Raw genomic sequence first — 21840 nt, 5'->3', positions numbered from 1 at the left:
AAATAGAGTTCCCCTTGGCTAGGGGGCTGCTGTCTGTTGTGATCCAAGTTCTCTTGGCTCCAATGGCTTAGGGTCTCCATCCTTCATAAAGTATTATCTGCTTTGAGGGCTGCTTCGCATACACTCCCCTATACAGTTCCCTTGCATGGTTTGGTCCTTTGGACGAGAGCCCAAAAAGCACCTCAAGAGAGAGAGAAGGGCCATATAAATCAGAGTTACTCTCGACTTACAACTGATGTGGAACTAAACCTCCTGCAATAATAGCCCCCAGTCAAAGAAAATTTTGTTTATTGGGGACCCCACGATGGGCGCCACTATTGGTTGTGGTTCGAGATCTCTTGGCTCAGATGACCTGAGGTCTCCACTCTTCATGAGGTATTGTCTGTTTTGAAGATTGCTTCGTACACACTCTCCCATATACTCCCCCTGTATGGTTTTGTCCCCTGGGCTAGAGCCCAGAAGGTGCCTCAATAGGGAGAGAAGGCCTAACCATATAAACTAGGGTTTCTCTTAACTTATAATCGATATGGGACTAAACCTCCCGCAGCAGTAGCCCTCTAGTCAAAGAAAACTCTGTTTACTAGAAGCCCCATAGTGGGTGTCACTGTTGGTTATGGTCCAACATCTTTTAACTTAGATGGCCTAGGGTCTCCACCCTTCGTGGGGTATTATCCGCTTTGGGGGCTACTACGCATACACTCCCCCTATATGGTTTTGTCCGTTGGGCTAGAGCCCACAATGTGCCTCAAGAGGAACAGAAGGGCCCAACCATATAAAATAAAGTTACTCTTGACTCACAATCGATGTGGGACTAAACCTCCTGCAACAGTAGCCCCCAAGTTAAGAAAAACTCTATTTATTAGGGGCCCCATGGTGGGCATCACTGTTGGTTGTGGTCTGAAGTCTCTTGGCTCGAATGGCCTGGGGTCTCCGCTCTTAGTGAGGTATTGTCCTGTTTGAAGGTTGCTTCACATACACTCCCTCTGCATGATTTTGTCCCTTGAATTAGAGCCCAAAAGGCACCTTAAGAGGGAGAGAAGGGTCCAACTATATAAGCCAAAGTTACTCTTGACTCGCAACCGATGTGGGACTATACCTTCCATAGTAGGAAGTAGGGAGCAAAATGTTATACCATATTTGATCCTCTGCTGACATATCCAATTTTCAAAGATATGGCAAACACTTGGCATCGTGATGTGGTGATCTACATCATGTGACCTAAACAACACCTCAGATAGCGACATCCAACCAATTATCTGCCAAAGATTGATAACCTAATGAGGTTTACGTCATTGGGCTTCAGCCGATCTCATTTTCATTTTCACCTCAGCTCTCTACAAACCATCCTCTAGATCGGATGCTTCTGAGGAGCTCTTAGTGTGTGGAGAATTGTGAGTTGGCAGTCTATTGTAACTGTTAAATGTATATCCTAGAAGTCAATCAAATTGATATAATTTTATATTTGATATTTTTTTATTATTAATAAAGTTTGGTTATTTATTTCATTCATGTTGTGCATATGTCTATGAATCATCCAAAAAATTAATAAGATGATGATACATATTCTTAAGAATTGAAAATTTGAGGCATATATCTTTGATGATTAATTCTTAAATATTCTCGATCGATAGATCATCATGAAAATAGTGATTGATTCCAATAGATTGGTGCACGGATCACTTTCTTTTATGATAGATGAGTCTCGAGTCTACAGTGTGGGGATATTAGAGCGAGAGTGTAGATAGTTGTTAGAGAATAAGAGTACTGAGCGTGATCAGTATGAGAAGTCATTTGGATATCTACTCACTCATTAGTGACTTACTCGATACTGCAGTAGTATGACTAGTCTTTAGATCTACGGTGCCTCGGCTATTCATAATAGAGTTGCTGTAATTTGACTATACATATACTCAATCCCTAGCCATATAGATCCTTATGGTATATGTTGGCTGTAGTAGATTTATTATAGGAATAGAGTATGCACCTATATGGGATCTATCATCTTTAGTAGATAAGGAAGTTAGACTTTATATGATTTATGAGACTTAGTTTAGAAGACCTTGGTGAGGATAGAGTAAATGATGGAAAAGAGTTTTCATAGTTTTCATATCAAGAACTCAAGTCAAATAAATATGACATATGATAGATGATGGAGTTTGATGAAAAATTTCATAACCTCCATCTTATCAGAACTTGTGATAAAAGGACTATATCACACGATAATTACATCTAGAGGTTCATCTATTTCATTCTGCTGGAATGCCACTATATTGTCTCAAGAATTGATTTTGATGGCTACAAAATATTTAAAAAAAAATACTAATGATTTTTATCTTTGGAGAAGCTTAAGTGTATATTTCAGAAAACTCAAAAATTTTGAATTGATAAAGATATTTGGAGAAGGTTGAAGTTATAAATTCATCAAGTTGAAGATGAGAACAATATTTTTTGAAAGCCTCTAAAGTATTCAAGATGACTTCAAAATATTTAGAGGCGATTTTGAGATGTTCGAAGATCAAAAATGCAAGAAAACCACCTTTCAGACATTTGAGACTGACCCTTAATCTCAGGGGACGATCCCAGGGTCATCCTCTTTTGAAAAAGGGGCTGGCACGCAAAAGGGGACGACCCATGGGGTAACCCCTATGCCAGGGGGTGACTCCTAGGTTGACCCCTGCTATTCCATAGGTTGAAATAGAAAATATTTTTGTTCTAAGTGAAAAGGAGCGACCCTTTTCCCAAGGGTCGATCCGTGGATCATCTCCTGCAGGCCTGACATCGTAACGACTAGTTTTTGAGCCTATTTTTGGTACATTTAATGCTCCTTAATCATTCTTCAATGGCTCTAAATAATTACTAAACTTTTTCAGCACTGATTAAAGGTACAAAGGCATTCAAAAAGAGAGAAAATATAAAAAAAACAAGCAAAAAAGCATTCAAAAAAAATTTTAGTTCTAAAAAAAAAGAAGCATTCAATTTAAGCTCAACCACCTCTCCAAAGATCATTTAACTCTTCATTCCATTTGAGGGTGTTCCTAAAGGCTTCTTCAATGTTGAGTAAAGTGTATTTAAAATTTTATTGTGCTCATGAAGAAGCTATTTTTACTTGACATTGTAATACATTTTTTATCTTGCATGATGCTTTTGGATAAAAGTTTTGAGAGGTTCCAAAACTTGGAAAAAGGTTGATTCGAACTTTAAATCAGAATGTATTGTGTTGGCTTATATCTAAAAAATAAGTGTCTAGCTTTGAAAAGCTAGGATCGATGAAATCCGATGTTGTAATCATTATATACAATTAATGGATTGAAATTTCTAAGTGGGAGCTTGGAGAGTGGATATAGGTGCAAAGTTGGCACTGAATCACTATAAACTTTTCTTGTTTGTGGCATCTTAATTACCCTTCTTATTTTATTGTGTTGATATCTTACTCATTTCAATACCTCACATTATTCACTTTTTCCACTGCACATTATATTTCACATTCTAGACATAATTTTTTGTGGTTCACTTTTCATTTAATTTTTAAAACCCAATTCACCCCTCCTCTTGGGTTGCATAGCTGGATAATAAATGGTATCAGTGTTAGGTTCCAGAGAGTGCAATGAAAGAGAGATTTCAAAAAAATTTTTTGAAACTCATGTCTCCCAAAAATCCAAAAATCCTAGGATCCCCTTAACCATATAGTAAATAATAACTAATAGATATAAAACTCATACCTATTAAGTCGATGAAGAAAGAAAAGAAGCCGGTAATCAATTTCATAAGATTCCCAAGTGTGAGTCCTTCAACGTTGATCCACATAGGAAGTTGATCAAAGAATTACTTCGGCAGAATCTTGTCTGTGAATTGCTTCACCAATTAAGCCTCTTAGCCTACCTTGGATCAAGATCTCTCTCAAATGAACCCTTAGCCTTTCTTCCTTATTCTCTCTACTCTCTAAATCACCTCCTATTCTCTTCCTAAGTCTTATCTTAAAATCAGCGAACTTGTCTTGATAGAAGAGCTTGGTCCTAACAAGATAAGGAAGAGATAGAGATTGATTTTTGTCTGAGAGTTAAATGCTTTGGACTCTCGATACGAGTCCTATTTATAGGAAGAGAAGAGATGTAGGAAGGATTCAGATATGCCTATTTATGAGTCTCTACAATCAGCATATCAGAAAATTAAGAGACCTATTTGAGAAGAACTCTTAATTTTAAGATAAATTAATTCAGATTTTTCTCGCATCCATCAGCGTTTCGATAAGGATTCAACATCCTTCTTTAAATCAACAAATTCTAATTTTTGCCATGTGGAAATCTCTTTGAATGAGGCTTCTGATGGCAGAAATTTTAAGGCATGAGTATATCCCAATAAGAAGAAATCCTTGCATGAAGTCACAACTGTTTGCATCGCTTCATCCTGCACATGCCAGAAATAAAAGGATGTTTGACGCCCCATCTGGCCATGGCACACTTTAAAGTTTGTGCCATCCAAATAGACTAAGAGGGCTCCATATGGGTCTTAGTTTTAGATAAAAAGAATACTTAAAAAGTCTTAACTGACCAAAACAAAATCAGTAAAATTTTTCATCGCATCCTTCCATAGTTTGGCATCCAACAAATATTTCCATATCAATTCAGATTTAATTCTGATCTTATTAGAATTCAAGGGATGCATAAATAGTTTCCTTATCCAACTGAAAATCAAATAAAATAGGTGTTTAATATGCAGAAGGACTCTCGATCCTTTTGAATGCCACTACATGTCATCACACAACCTCACACGCGCCTAGAATCCACCCCCCCTGGACTCTTTCCAAGGGGCATGGATAAAGTTTTCAACACCCAAACTAATACCCATTTGATAAGACTCAATCTATTCAGGGTCTTACATAAATAGGTAAGCCTAATTAAATAAGATTTAAATCAAATCTAATTTGGCTAGGAGCAAAGGTTAGCCTACAAGTGCTAGCTTGCCAATTAGCTACATAATTAGTTTTAATTGATCCATAAAATGAATCTAATTAATTCTTTGATCAATTTTTTGATGTGTGTGATCCATTGGGTTCTACATCTAGCTAGTAGTAAGTCTAGATGAATGTTTATCAAGTTAGATTAGAGCCGATCCAATCAATTTAGGTCAAACCGCATGCCGACCTAAGTTGTCCAATTAGAATTCTTTCTAGTTGACTCATGAATTAAACTCTTTAATTCATGAAAATCTATCAAACAAAATTGATGTCTAGCAACGTATCATGTCTATTCAGAAAATATAGAATTTGATAGAAATTTTGAAAATATCCTTCAGTAGTAAGTTACAGTACAATTCAATCCTTCGATCAATCTTCATCCCGAATAAGCGATAGGTATAGAATTATGTCAAACTCTAACACTTATTTATATGGATCTCATCTTGCTAATGAAGATTCGATTAAAAAAGTATTAGAAACTATTTCTAATCTTTTTGTGCTTTGATCAAAGACTTTCTAAGTCATCATTTGATGAGATAGCTTAGGATGACAACTTTTCTTACCAGGAGTGATCAATTTCTTGTTGACCAAACTCACAATCTTCATAAACAATCCACCATATTCAGAATACCCCATTTATGACTTAGTTATGAGTGAGTATGAACTAAAATATGGATTCATGTGAATAAGATTTCATGATGATCTTAGGTCTAAGGACCAGTTGCATGACTCTTATTTAGAGAATCTTCTTTTGACATGTATGTAAGGCTACCATAAGAAGTTCTCTTTTAATAGGTCAATTTAGTGAACTCATTATCTAATAAGTACCCACATCCTTATATTAGTATCTCACATAAGTGACTTATAAGATCAGCCATCCTTTTCTTTGAGCATACATAGGATGTGTCAGTCTATTCAAAATATTGATTTCCGACTCTATGCTCCTATGACTAGAAATGATTTTAGATTAGGATTTTTAGGATTTCAGATCTCACAAGCATGATCACTTCATGACCCCAAAGCCATTGTTCTAATCTATGGAGTTCATTATTATCTTTTAAACATAGAAAGATACAGCTGTAAATATTTTATTAATATATAAATATCAATACATGAGTTGAAATTTTATAAGGATAAGTGCCATCAAATTACAAATTCGATTGGCTTTAGGGTATCTATCTTTCATTGTCTCACTTGCACTAAAGCCAATCGTCCCGATATTTTAAACCCATATAATCAAGATGGCAATCAAACAGCTGCAATGGTAAGACTTTAGTGAATGGATGTGCTATATTGTTCTTTGTCTCAATCCATTCAATAGATACATCTTGTCTCTCGACAATCTCTCGAACAAGATGGTAACATCAAAGGATGTGCTCAGATCTGTGGTGAGATCTTAGCTTCTTTATTTGAACAATAACATCAGTATTATCACAATAAAGAGGTACTGGTCGTTTAATCTCAGAAACTACTCTTAACTCAGTGATGAATTTCTTCATCTGGAAGGTTTCTTTGGCGGCTTCACTAGCAGCGATGTACTCTACTTCAGTTGTTGAGTTAGCTACAGTCTACTGTTTGGAACTCTTTTAACTCACTGCTTCTCTATTTAAGATAAAGATATACTCAGATATTGATTTGCTATCATCTGGATCAGACTGAAAATTGAAATCAGTATATCTTTCTAGTTTCAGTTCTGATCCTCCATATATTAGAAAAACATATTAAATCCTTCTTAGACACTTAAAAATATTCTTCACAGTTTTTCAATACTCTTCTCCTAGATTGTCCTGAAATCTACTAGTTATGCCTAAAACATAAGCCACATCGGGCCTGGTATATAGCATGCCATACATGATTGATCCCACTGCTAAAGTATAAGGGGTACAATTCCTCATTTCTCTCTCTTCTTATCTTACGAGATATTTTCTTAGAGAGACGTATGGCTTGACTCATTGGCAAGTAAGCTCTTTTACTTACCTCCATATTGAATCTATTCAATGCTAAATCTATGTACCTAGACTGGGATAAGCCTAACATTCTTTTAGATCTATCTCTATAGATCTTTATACCTAGTATATAGGATGCTTCTCCCAAGTCTTTCATTAAAAAGTGATTTGATAGTCAAATTTTGACCGATTGAAGCATTAGAACATCATTCTCAATTAGTAATATATCATAGATATAAAGAATTAAGAAGATAATGGCACTTCCACTTGTCCTCTTATACGCACAAGGTTCATCCATATTTTTTATGAAGCCAAATTATTTAGCAGTAACATCAAAGCGGATGTTCCAACTCCTTGATGCCTGCTTTAATTCATAAATAATTTTTTTTAGCTTACACACTTGATTTGCTCTCCCACTTGAGATAAATTCTTCTGACTCTGTCATGTAGACTTCTTCCTCAAGATTTTCATTGAGAAAAATAGTTTTGACATCCATCTGCCAGATTTCATAGTCATAGTATACAGCTATTGCAAGCAAAATTCTGATAGAATTGAGCATAGCCACTGATGAGAAGGTTTTATCATAGTCAATTTTTTATCTTTGTTTGAAATCTTTTGCCACCAATCTAGCCTTGTAGGTTTCAATTTGGCCATTTGCTCTAATCTTCCTTTTGAAGATCCATTTATAGCCTATCAGGGTTACACCCTCAGGCAAATCAACCAAAGTTCATACTTGGTTGGTCATCATGGAGTCTATTTTGAATTTTATGGCTTCCAGCCATTTATTAGAGTCCTTACTCATGATAGTTTTTGAATATGTTAGTGGATCATCATTCTCAATGATATTGGCTTCATTGTCATTCTCTATAATAAAACCATATCTAAGAGGTATGTAACAAACTCTTTCTAATTTTTGGAGAGGAGGTGTGTGTTGTAGATATACTTCTTCATTTGGTATTTCTGGGTGAGAAATTTCTTAAGGATAGTCCATGTTTATTTGTAGGATATTAACATTTTGAAGTTCAATTATCCTCCCACTAGCCCCTTTTTGGATAAACTTCCTTTCCAAGAAAGTAGCATGCCTACTAACAATTATCTTTTATTCAGTAGGCACATAGAAGTAGTATCCAATACTCTCTTGTGGATAACCTACAAATCTATATTTTTCAGATCTAGCACTTAACTTATGTCCAAAATTATTTTTGATATAAGCTAGGCACCCTCAAATCTTAAGATGCTTAAGACTAGATTTTCTACCCATCTATATCTCATATGGAGTGCTAGGAATAGCTTTGAAAAATATCCTATTTAAAATGTATACAGTAGTTTTCAGAGCATATCTCTAGAAAGATATTGACAGGTCAGTAAAGTACATCGTGGACTGCACCATGTCTAACAAGATACGATTTCTCCTTTTCGCTACACCATTTAATTGTGGTATATAAGGAGGGGTCTATTCAAAAAAAATATCTTTTGACTTAATTAGATGATCAAAAAATTCACTGGATAAGTATTCTCCTCCTCGATCAGATCGAAGGATCTTAATACTTTTTCTAATTTATTTTTTGATCAAGTTTTGATACTCCTTAAATTTATTAAAAGCTTCGAACTTGTATTTCATAAGAAATACATGTCTGAACCTAGATAGATCATCAGTAAATTTGATGAAATATGAGTATCCTTCTCTAGCCAGAGTCATGACAAACCTACATACATCAAAGTGTACAAGAGCCAATAACTCGTTTGCCCTTTCTCCATGTCCAATAAAAGGAATCTTAGCCATCTTTCCCATGAGATAAGATTCGTAGGTCCCATATGATTCAAAATCACATGAGTTAAAAAATATATTTTTGTATGATTTGTTTATTCTTGACTCACTGATATGACCAAGACGACAATGCTAGAGATATGTTTCATTGATATTTTTTTTTTCATATTCTTATTAATATGAAAAATTTCATCATTAAGTGATAAAACTAAAAGGCCATTTTCAATAAATCAATGCCAAAGATTTTATTAGAATGAATAATAGAGCAACTATTACCCTTTATATTTATTTCAAAATCTTATCTTAATAGTAAGGGTACATATATTGTATTTCTAATCATCTTTGGTATATAGTAGTAGTCTTTCAGTTCTAGAATCCTGCTGGAAGGTAACTTTAGTAGGTAGGTGCCTACAACTTTGGCGTATTGATCTCTCCACTAGCGCTGAATAGCTTAAGGTCACTTTTCTTCAGCCTTCGGATTTTTTGTAGTCTCTACAAAGATTTGCAAAAGTATGAACTACAGGCATTATCCAATACCCAAAGATCACTAGCTGAATGACTTAATGATAAAGTAGTTTGTATCATATACATACCCTTTTGTGCAGTGCTTGCACCCTGCTTCACGCTTGCAAGAAAACTTTTGCAGTTTCTTTTCTAATGTCTTGATTTGCTGCAGTAGAAACAGGTAACATCCTTAGCCTTCTTCTTCTTGAAGGTGCTACTCTTAGGGTTCAATTTTCGTTTCGAACTCTTGTTGCCAGTTTTCTTCTTATTCATAAGAAGAATAGTACCCTTTTCTCCCTTATTGTGGGTTTCTGCTACTTTAAGCATATTAAGTAGCTCTGGTAATGATGTGTCCAATTTGTTCAAATGATAGTTAATTACAAATTGGGAGAAGGAGTCTGGAAGAGATTACAATATTAGATCTTGACTAAGTTCACCATCCATGTGAAAACCTAATTGACTTAATCTAGTGATCAAGTCAATAAGTTTAAGTATGTGGGCTTGAACCGATGTGCTCTCAGTCTTTCCTCTAGCTTAAAAAAGCTACTTGGATATTTCATATTGAGCAGTCTGACTCTGTTCTCTATATAACTCCTTAAGGTTAAGGAGTATGGTTTGAGGATCCATTTCCTCATGTTGCCTCTGTAGCTTGTTGTTCATGGAGGCCAACATGATGCACTTGATAGTAGTACTGTCATTTTACCACATCTTATATATGGCTCTCTCCTCCTCGGTAGCATCTTTCCTAATAGAATCAAGGCTGAGAGTATCCAAAATGTAGGAGATCTTTTTTTGCGCAAGAACAATGCGCAAGTTCCTTATCCAGTCTACAAAGTTCGGACCAGTCAACTTATTATTATCTAGGATGTTTCGCAATGAGAGTGAAAAAATCATAATGAAATTATTTACATAACAAGAACAATATACAATTAGACCACTCATAATGACTTTTTCAACAAGATAAGATTTTCTATCTAGTTATATCTCCTACTATTTTATCGTATACTGTAGCCCTCTCCTATGGTAAACGAAAAATCCTATCTTGATTTTTTAAGTAGGATTGAGATCCTAATTCCTCATATCAGTCTTGTGGTTACACAACAAACCTACACGAGTTAATAGAAGACCCTTTCCAATTGCATCCCATGTAACTCTCAATAATATTTTTGTCTCTAAAATTCTTATAGCCTTATGGTTACACATCAAATTATAAAGTTTTAATTAAGTTAGACCCTTCATTTTCATACAGTCAGATTTGAATAATGATGTCCTTGTGGTTACATAACAAAGCAGCACACTCAAAAATATCGTAAGTATCTAATATGCACCAGAACTATATTACAATTATCCTCATAGTAGGTCTTGTGGTTACATAACAAACCTACTATAGTTCTAGTCATAATATAGATCTAGCATGAAGGAAAGATCCTAGTAGTAATTTTTCAACATCAAGCAATCCTAATTTAAGATTTAAACTAATCCAATTGGTCAAAAAAATATTTATATAAGATTAGTGGTAGTTCTTCTGTTGCTTTTTTAGACACCAATAAGTTGGTCAGGCCAGTAAATGGAACCAATTAAATAACCACCGTACTTTAAACACTCCTGGACACCAATTGATTTAATCGATTCAAGAATTGGTTAGCTTATAGTTGTTTATCATTATAACTTAATATAACTTTGATGAGGATTTTTCATGGTCTCATGCACGTCCTTATACTATAACAAAAATTTAAACATGCTATAATCAAAGTAACAATATCATCATATGGTGTGCAAGGTGATAGTTATGATATCATTCTAGGACAACCATGTATCATATAGCAGACGTCCACCACTATGCTAGGGCAATCTTACAGAATAATAGATAACCAATTCTTAATATATCTCTAATGTTGATTAAGATTTTGATGTATAGTTTGTAATCATAAACCCTAATCGGTAGCAATCAGAAACACACACACACACACACACACACACACACACATATATATATATATATATATATTCAAATAATATTCTTTGATTGCATTGATTAAGGAAAGCTCTAATACCACTATTGGGTTTCGGGGAGAATAACGGAAGATGGATTTCAAAAATTTTCTTAAAACTCAAATCTCCCAGAAATCCAAAAACCTAGGACCCCCTTAACCATATAGTAAATAATAACTAATAGGTATAAAACTTATACCTATTAAGTTGATGAAGAAAGAAAAGAAGTCGGTAGTCGATTCCATAAGACTTCCAAGTGTGAGTTCTCTAACATTGATCTACACAGGAAGTTGATCAAAGAATTTCTCCGACAAAACCTTATTTATGAATTGCTTCACCAATTGAACCTCTTAGCCTACCTTGAACCAAGACCCCTCTCAAATGAATACTTAACCTTTCTTTCTTACTCTCTCTACACTCTAAATCACCTCTTTCTCTCTTTCTAAGTCTTGTCTTAAAATCTACAGACTTGTCTTAATAGAAGAGCTTTATCCTAACAAGACAAGGAAGAGGGAGGGATTGATTTTTGTTTGAGAGTTGAATGCTTTGGACTCTCGATATGAGTCCTATTTATAGGAAGAGAAAAGACACGGGAAGGATTTAGATACACCTATTTATGAGTCTCTCAAATCAGCATATCGAAAATTAAGAGACTTATTTGAGAACTCTTAATTTTCAGATATGTTGATTCAGGTTTTTCTCGCATCCATCAGTATTTCGATAAGGATTCAACATCCTTCTTTAAATTAGAAAATTTTGATTTTTTCCATGTGGAAAGCTGTTTGAACAAGGCTTCTAATAGCATAAATTCCAATGCATGAGTATATCCCAGTGAGAAGAAATCTTGGTGTGAAGTCGTAACTATTTGCATCACTTCATCCCACGCGTGCCAGAAATAAAAGGATGTTTGATGCCCCATCTGGCCATGGCACACTTTAAAGTTTGTGTCATCCAGATAGAGGGCTGAGAAGGCTCCACATGGGTCTTAGTTTCAGATAAAAAGAATACTTAAAAAGTCTTAACCGACCAAAACAAAATTGGTAAAATTTTTCTTTGCATCCTTCCATAGTTTGGCATCCAACAAATATTTTCATATCAATTTAGTTCTAATTCTGATCTTATCAGAATTCAAGGGCACATAAATGATTTCTTTATCCATCTAGAAACCAAATAAAATAGGTGTTTAATATGCAGAAGGACTCCCAGGCCTTTTGCATGCCACTAAATGTCATCGCATAACCTCACATGTGCCTAGAGTCCATGCCCCCTTGGACTTTTTCTAAGGGGCATGGATAAAGTTTTCAATGCCCAAACTGATACCCATCTGATGAGGCTCAATCTATTTAGGATCTTACATAAATAGGTAAGCCCAATTAAACAAGATTTAAGCCAAATCTAATTTGGCTAGGAGCAAGGGTTAGCCTACAAGTGCTAGCTTACCAATTAACCACCCAATTAGTTTCAATTGAACCATAAAATGAATCTAATTGATTCTTTGATCAATTCTTTAATGTGTGTGATCCATTGGGTTCTACATCTAGCTGACAGTAGGTCTAGATACATATTGATCAAGTTAGATTAGAGTTGATCCTATCAATTTAGGTCAAACCGCATGCCGACCTAAGTTGTCTAATTAAAATTTTTTCTAATTGACTCATGAATTAAACTCTTTAATTTATGAAAACTCACAAAATAAGATTGACATCTAGTAACATATCATACCTATCTAGAAGATGTAGAATTCAGTAGAAATTTCAAAGATATCCTTTAGTGGCAAGTTATCGTGCAATTCAATCCTTCGATCAATCTTCATTCCGAATAAACGATGGGTATGAAATTACGTCAAACTCTAACATTTATTCATATGTATCTCATCTTGCTAATAAAGATTCGATTAAAGAAGCATTAGAAATCATTTCTAATCTTCTTGTGCTTTGATCAAAGAATTTTTATCATTTGATGAGATAGCTTAGGATGACAACTCTTCTTATCAGGAGTGATCGATTTCTGATTGATCGAACTCATAACCTTCATACACAATCCATCATATCTGGAATATCCCGTTCATAACTTAGTCATGAGTGAGTATGAACTAAAATATGGATTCATGTGAATAAAATTTCATGGTGGTCTTAAATTTAAGGATCAGTTGCGTAACTCTCACTCAGAGAACCTTCTTTTGATATGTATATAAGGCTACCATAAGAAGTTCTCTTTTAGTAGATTAATTTAGTGAACTCATTATCTAATGAGTATTCATATTTTTATATTAGTGTCTCACATAAGTGACTTATAAGATCAGCCATCCTCTCTTTTGAGTATACATAGGATGTGTCAGTCTATCTGAAACATTGATTTCTGACTCAATGCTCCTATGACTAGAAATAATTTTAGATTAGAATTTTTAGGATTTCGGATCTTACAAGCATGACCACTTCATGACCCCAAAAAATTATTGTCCTAATCCATGGGGTTCATCATTATCTTTTAAACATAGAAAGACATAGCTGTAAATGATAAATCAAAAAATACCTTGATTAATCTATAAATATCAATACATGAGTTGGGATTTTACAAAGATAAGTGCCATCGAATTACAAATTTGATTGGCTTTAGGGCACTTATCTTTCAATTAGAGCTCGATGCTCTAACCTCTTCTTGATTTTACCATCAAGAGCCAAAGATCTATGACAACCCAAGTTGGTATTTCGCTTGTCATGGGATAGTCCATAAACCGACCTCTACTTTTTAATGGATCTAACTACACCTATTGAAAAACTTAGATGAAGATCTTTATTCAAGTACTCGACTATGATATGTAGAGTATCATAGTCAATAGACCACACATACTCACCAAATTGATTGATGGTATGGAATCAACCAAGTTCAAAAAAGAATGTAATGAAGTTGATAAGAAAATAGCTCAATTCAATACTAAAGCTAGTGAATGTATTGTATTATATACTAGACACAAATGAATTTAGTTGTATTTCAATTTATAATTTAGCTAAAGAAATTTGAGATAGACTAGAAGTAATACATAAAGGTACTAATCACATTAAAGAGTCAAAAATCAATATGTTCATCCACAAATATGAACTGTTTAAAATGAAACTTGATGAGTCTATTATCTAAATATTTATTCATTTTACTGATATTATAAATGATCTTAAAAGTCTTGACAAGTCTTACTCTAATAGTAATCTTGTGAGAAAGGTATTTAGTTCTCTGCCAGGAACATAGGAAGCAAAGGTCACCGTGATTCAAGAGGCAAAAGATCTTAATATTCTACCTCTAGAGGAGCTTCTCAGATCGTTGATGACACACGAATTGACCATGAGGTAATATAATGAAGAAGAGATCAAGAAGAAGAAAATAATTGCTCTCCAGTCCATTGCTCAAGAAGAAAAGAAATCGGAGCAAACTAAAAATGATGATGAGGATGAAAAATTGGCACTTATCACTTAAAAATTTAAAACATTTATGAAGAAAAGAAGGTAAGAGATTAGAAGAAGGCCACTAGCAAAGAGGGAGCCAAGTAAAGAAAAAGATAAAAAGCAACCTCTCATATACTATAAGTGTAAGAAACTGGGCCACTTCAGATCTGAATATCCATAACTCAGGAAAGCCCCAAAGAAGTTCAAAAAGAAAGTAATGATGGCTATATGGAGTGATAGCGTGATACGAGCTCCAATAAAGATACTCATAAAAAAGCCAACTTGTACCTTATGATACATAAAAATGAGGTAACTGTAGAACATGCAAATGAATTTACTTTTGATGAACTCTAAGAGGTATTTTATGATTTATTATATGATTTAAAGAAGTTAAGATTGAAAAATAAAGAACTAAAAATGCAAAATTGGTATTTGCTAAAAGAGAATGAAGATGTTTCAAATGAAAATAGAACTCTAACTCAAGAAAACCATAACTTAAAGATGGAAGTAGCTAAACTAAAATTAATTATAAAAAAATTTACTCTAAGTTTAAATAATCTTCAAATAATTCTTGATAATTAAAAAGCAGTGTATAACAAAGTCGGTCTTAGTTATAAACCACTGAAGAAACAAAAATTCTTAAAAAATATTTTTGTCAACTCCTCTAATGATAAATTTTCAAGTGTTTCATGTTTTAGATGTAGGAATTTAGGACATAAATCATATACATATTTTCTAGCAGATTTGATAGTTTAAATATAAAGAAAATATGCGCTCCAAAAGGAACTATAGTGACTAACCAACAAAGACACAAGAAAGCTTGGGTCCCTAAAGTTAAAATCTGATTTTTTGTATTAATATGTCTTGCATCCCGTGGATCAAAATGAAAGTGGTATCTTGATAGTAGGTGTACAAGACATATGATGGGTGGTAAATCTCAATTCATCACTCTTGATGCAAAATAAGGAGGGATGGTCACCTTTGAAGATAATGGTAAAGAAAAGATCATCAGAATAGGTAACATTGAGATCACTCCCTCCAAATTTATAGAAAATATTTTATTAATTGATGGTCTTAAATATAATCTTCTAAGTATTAGTCAATTTTGTGATAAGGGCTTTAAAGTAATTTTTGAATCTTCAATATGCATTGTAACTAGTCCCAATGATGATGACATAAGGTTTATTGGACATAGATATGGTAATATTTATATGGTAGATTTGGATGATCTTTCTATATAAAATATACAATGTCTAGTAGCAATGAATGTCAAAATCAATAAAGCTAGTTGGCTTTGGCACTATAAACTTACTCACATTAGTATAAATTCTCTTTCAAAACTTATCAAAAAAGATCTGGCTATTGGTTTGCCTAAATTAGATTTTGAAAAAGATAAAGTTTGTGATGCATGCTAACTAGATAAACAAACTAAAGTTTCATTCAAATCTAAAAATATAGTTTCAACATCTAGACTACTAGAATTATTGGATATAAATTTATTTGGACCTACTAGAACTACTAGCTTAGGTGGTAAATGATATGATTTTATAATTATCGATGATTTCTCTCATTTTACATGAGTTTTTTTTTGGCACATAAGGATGAGGCATTTTCAGCTTTTTTTAAATTTTATCGGAAGGTTTCAAATGAAAAAAAATTTTCAATCCTTAATATTCATAGTGATCATAGAATCAAATTTGAAAACTAAGACTTTGAAAAATTTTGTAATAAAAAAAGATTGAACATAATTTTTTTGTACGTAGAACACTCCAACAAAATGGGATAGTAGAGAAAAAAAATAGAATACTAAAAGAAATGGCTCGTACCATGCTATGTGAAAGTAACTTCCAAAATATTTTTGGACAGAAGCAATTAAAATGGCATGTTATATTCTAAATCGTATATTAATTAGATCAATCCTAAGAAAATACTTTATGAACTATAGAAGGAAAGAAAACTAAACATTGAATAGTTTCATATTTTTGATTGCCGGTGTTTTATTTTGAATAATGGTAAAGATAAATTAGAAAAATTTGATGCAAAGTTCGACGATGCTATCCTTTTTTATTATTCCTCTATTAGTAAAGTTTTTAGAATTTTTAATAAAAGGATCCTAATTGTAGAAGAATCAATACATGTAATATTTGATGTGACTAATGATTTTCTATCAAGAAAGAGAGAGATTGTTGATTATACAGGTCTAATTGTGGAAGGGATGAATGAGCTCATCCTAAAGGATTCTATGCTCTAAATGAGAAAGAACATGAAGACAATCTTGATGATGAGGGTGAAAAATAATAAGATCAACAAGGACAAGCACAAAGTATAAATAATCTTTCAAGAGAATAGAGGTATGTCCATAACCATCTAAAGAAACTTATAATTGGTGATCCTACATATGGGGTAAGAACTTGCTCTTCACCTAAAGATACTTTCAACCATTTTGCTTTTGTATCTCATTTAAAACTAAAACTATAGATGAAGCTAAAAAAGATCATAATTGGATCAATGCCACGCAAGAAGAGTTTAATAAATTTGAAAGAAACAGTGTATGGACCTTAGTAATAGGACCTAAAGATCACTCTATAATTGGAACTAAGTGGGCATTTAGGAATAAGTTAGATGAAAATAAAACTATAATTAGAAATAAAGCAAGATTAGTAGCCAAGAGATATAATCAAGAAGAGAAAAATTGATTTTGATGAGACTTTTGCATCAGTAACTAGATTAGAGGCCATTAAATTTTTATTTGTTTATATATGTTGCATAAACTTTAAATTATTTTAAATAGATGTTAAAAGTACTTTTCTAAATGGATATATATTTGAAGAAGTGTATATTGAGCAACCCCCTATGGTTTTGAAAGTCATGCTTTCCCTAACCATGTTCTCAAGCGAAATAAAGCCTTATATGGTTTAAAATAAGCACCTAGAGTGTGGTATGAAAGATTTAGTAAATTTTTGTTAGATAATAATTTTTCAAAAGGAAATATAGATACAACTCTTTTTATAAAAGGAAAACATGATGATATTCTAGTTATTCAAATATATGTTCGTGATGTTACATTTGGGTCTACTAATATAGCTTTATATTAAGACTTTGTTAAGCTCATATAGAGGAAGTTCGAGATGAGCATGATGGAAGAATTCATATTTTTCCTCAGACTCTAAATCAAACAAATAAAGAAAATGATCTCCATCAATCAGAGTAAGTAAACAAAAGAGCTACTAAAGAAATTTGGGATGGAGAGCACCAAGACTATCAGCATCCCTATGAGCCCTTCGTGCAAGCTTGACAAGGATGAAGAAGGAAAAAGTGTTGATTTAAAATTTTATAAAGGTGTGATAGGTTCTTTATTATATCTCACTGCTAGTAGATCTGATATCATGTTCAGTATATGTTTGTGTACAAGATTTCAATTTGATCCTAAGGAATCATACTTAAATGTTGTTAAAAAGATCTTAAAATACTTAAAAGGAACTCAAACTTTAGATTTATGATTCTCTAAATAATCATCAATAGACGTAAGAGGTTATTCAAATGCAGACTTTGCTGGATGTAGATTAGACAGAAAAAGTATTAGTGAAACTTGTTAATTTTTTGAGTAAACTTAATTTTATGATTTAGCAAAAAATAAAATTTAATAGTATTGTCTACGACCGAGACCGAATATATTATAGCTGAGAGTTACTAATCTTATGGATTAAGCAACAATCTGAGAATTTTGGCATGAAACTTAGAAATATTTTCATTAGATATGATAATATTAGTGCAATTAATCTAACCAAAAATTCAATCCTAATATTCTAGATTTAAGCACATTAGAATAAGATATCATTTATAAGAGAACATGTGAAAAAGAATGATGTGATGCTTGATTTTATTTGTTCTAAAAATAATTAACTAATATTTTTATAGAGACAATAAGTGAGGATGGATTTTGTGAAATTAGAAGAGAACTAAGAGTTTTAGATTCTTCTGCTTAGTGCTATCTGTTGATCTCACTAGATTTTTATCATCCTTTTGGATATATTGACGTAATTACCTCTTATAATTACTTATTGGAAATCAATGAAAATGTGACTTCTTTTTGAAAATTGAGTATGGTTAACGATTGTTAGTTATTTGATATTTATACTTATTTGCTTGATTCATCATGCACTTTATTTATAAATCTAAGGAAGAGTAAAATATAAATCTCATTCTCTTAGAATCAATTAATTAAGAATAATTTTGAAGAAAAAGGAGAGTATCAAGAAAAATCAATTTTCTAGCATTTATTATGAAAATAGAGGGAGAAAATATTTAAAAAAAATCTTTTTTGAAACTAAATAGGAGAAATCATTTTGAAACTTAATAAAAATATAAATTATTGATGATCATTCATCTTGATTTATTTGTATACTCTTATTGTTTATCTATTTGATTTATTTTAAAAAAATCATTATTATACTTAAGTGAGAATTTATTGGTGAACATTTGTACTTTGATTTGAGCCATCATTTTTTTTATCAATTGACTTATTCATTCATACTTTGCATGATTTTATCTTATCATCATTTTTGATAATGTATTAGTATCAAGCCGAATTTGAAACATATTTCTATATTTTGCTACAATTGATCATTTTTAAAAAATGAATTTAAAACTTATCTTCTTAAATCTTCAAGTGGCATTAAATTTTTTTTTGAGTTAATTTTATAATAATTGGTACAAAGATGATTATTTTTAAAATTGGTATTGAGAATATTCTTCTTAAAAAATTTTCACACTTCGTATCAAATAGCCCATTTTTGCCTTGCACTCTATTACTTCATCTTTGGCAAAAGAAAGGAATATTCAGTCTCAAATATGTTTTACATTGACATATTCTAGATAAATACTGTTTGAGATAAATTTGAAAATTTGTATCTTTTATGAACTTCATTGATTGATAAGAGATGTTTTCTAAAAAAATTAAGTATATCTTATGGCTTGCTTTGAATCATTTATTCAAATCCTTGGTTTTAAAAATCTCTATCTCTATTGAATCTTCAAATTTCAAAGTATTTTTCTAACTATTTTTAAGAAAGGGGAGTAGTGTTATCGAGTTTGCATCATTCAAAATTTAATGACTCATATTTTCTGAAATTGGCCAAGTTGATTTAAATCTAGAAAGGAAAGAAGTTTTATTTTCTTCAATCTCAATTTAATACAAATCCTTGATTCCTTCAAACAAAAGAGGGAGAAATCTTTTTTCAATTTGAATGTTAAACTTAAGTTTAATTTGAAAAGAGAAGAACTCAAATCAAATTTCGAAAATTGAATATCCTTAGATTTGAGTCTTTGTTTGATTTTGATGATTCATTTTTTTTAAAATCTTTTCTTTAAGCTTTTTGATGTTGTCAAAAAGTGAGAGAGTATGTATAATAAATATATACTTGAAATGCTCTTAAATTGATTGATATACTCATATATTTGCTTGAAATGATCGCATGAAATGAGTATATATATATGTATAAAATTTAGTATCAAATGCCTAAAATCTGAATTTAGGATAAATTGAAACATTCATAAAGTATATGTTCATATGTATCTAATTCACCACTCCATAATTTATATTGATAATTTAATTGAAATACATTATGTTTAGTTATTATGGATATGGTTATGTGATCCTTTTGTATTTTTATGGATGTGGCTATGGATATTATATCTTATTGTATGTTGGCTGCTATGACATCTCTTGACGTATTTTGATTGACGTTATATACTTTTTGGCTTATATGAACTATATGTCATATCTTGCTGTATCTTGACTAAAATTATGTATTTTGGTTGAAATTATATATTTGTTGATTTGTGCTTAATATAATATCTCGCATTACATGGTAAATATGAAATGTGACTTCTGTTGATATGATCTTTTGTATATTCTATTATGAACACTGTAATGAAATGTAATTTTTGTAATGAAATATTGCTTCTCCTACTTATGTTCCATTCTTGATTATGAATCAGCTTATCTTTAGAGCAGCAAATTCCTTCTATTTACTCAAAAAAAAGAGGGAGCATTTTTTATCTGAAATTGATAATGTCCAAAAGGGGAATGATAATATATAGTATAAGCAGAAATATATGCTTGAATAGCAATTTTTTTGAAATATTGAAATATATGCTTGACTGGCCAAATTTTTGAATTTTCTTTTAACACATATTAGAACCATTGCCTTGACCACTCCAATGATGTATCATATTATCTAACTTAGCCTTGATATTATGGCTTGATATATTAGTTTCAAGCTCATACCATTAGAAGATGCATAAATTAAATACATTTGTAATACTTTGATCTTAAGCTAATACATTTTTTAATAGCACTACTTTACTCTAATATTTTATAAGATTTATTCAGCTTATACTCAAATATTTTGTCATTATCAAAAAAAGAAAGATTATTGTCCTGAGAATTGATTTTGATGACTACAAAATATTCGAGAGAAATACTAATAATTTTTATCTTTGAAGAAGCTTAAGTGTGTATTTCAGAAGATTCAAAAATTTTGAATTGATAAAGATGTTTAGAGAAGGTCAAAGTTATAAATTTATCAAGTTAGAGATGAGAACAATATTTTTCGAAAATCTTAAGAGTATTCAAGATGATTTTGGAACATTTGAAGGCAATTTCAAGATATTTGGAGATAAAAAATACAAGAAAATCACCTTCCAGGCATTTTAGGACTGACCCCTAATCTCAGGGGATCACCTCTGGGTCATCTCCTTTTGAAAAAGGGGCTTTAGCACGCCATTTTGGGCTGACATGCAAAAGAGGATGACCCATGGGGGCAACCCTATGCTAGAGGTTAACCCTTGCTATTCCACAGGCCGAAACAGAAAGCACTTTTGTTCTGGGTGAAAAGGGGCGATCCATGGGGTGACCCTTTTCTCAGGGGTCAACCCATGGGTCATCCCCTATAGGCCTGATGCTGTAACGACTAGTTTTTGAGCCTATTTTTGATATATTTAATACTTCCTAATTATTTTTTAATGGCTCTAAATGGCTACTAAACTTTCTCCAGCACTAATTGAAAGTATAAAGGCATTCAAAAGGAGAAAAACATAAAAAAAATCAAGAAAAAAAGCATTCAAAAGAAATTTCAACTCCACGACAAAGAAACATTTAATTTAAGCTCAACTATCTCTCCAAAGCTCATTCAACTCTCCATTTCATCTGAGGGTGTTCCTAAAGCTTCTTCAATC

The 21840-nt window shown here is 32.3% G+C and overlaps 1 protein-coding gene across 1 annotated transcript in view; it reads right to left on the bottom strand.

Moving 5' to 3' along the window:
- The window catches only part of LOC105035089 (BEACH domain-containing protein C2), a 158950-nt gene that overhangs the window by 75454 nt on the left and 61656 nt on the right, over positions 1–21840 (bottom strand). The gene's annotated exons all lie outside the window — the stretch shown is intronic.

Source organism: Elaeis guineensis, chromosome 4 (genome assembly GCF_000442705.2).
Source record: "Elaeis guineensis isolate ETL-2024a chromosome 4, EG11, whole genome shotgun sequence".
Lineage (NCBI taxonomy): Eukaryota > Viridiplantae > Streptophyta > Magnoliopsida > Arecales > Arecaceae > Elaeis > Elaeis guineensis.
The sequence above is the reverse complement of the archived record's forward strand: the minus strand, read 5'-3'. Positions and strand labels throughout refer to the sequence as shown.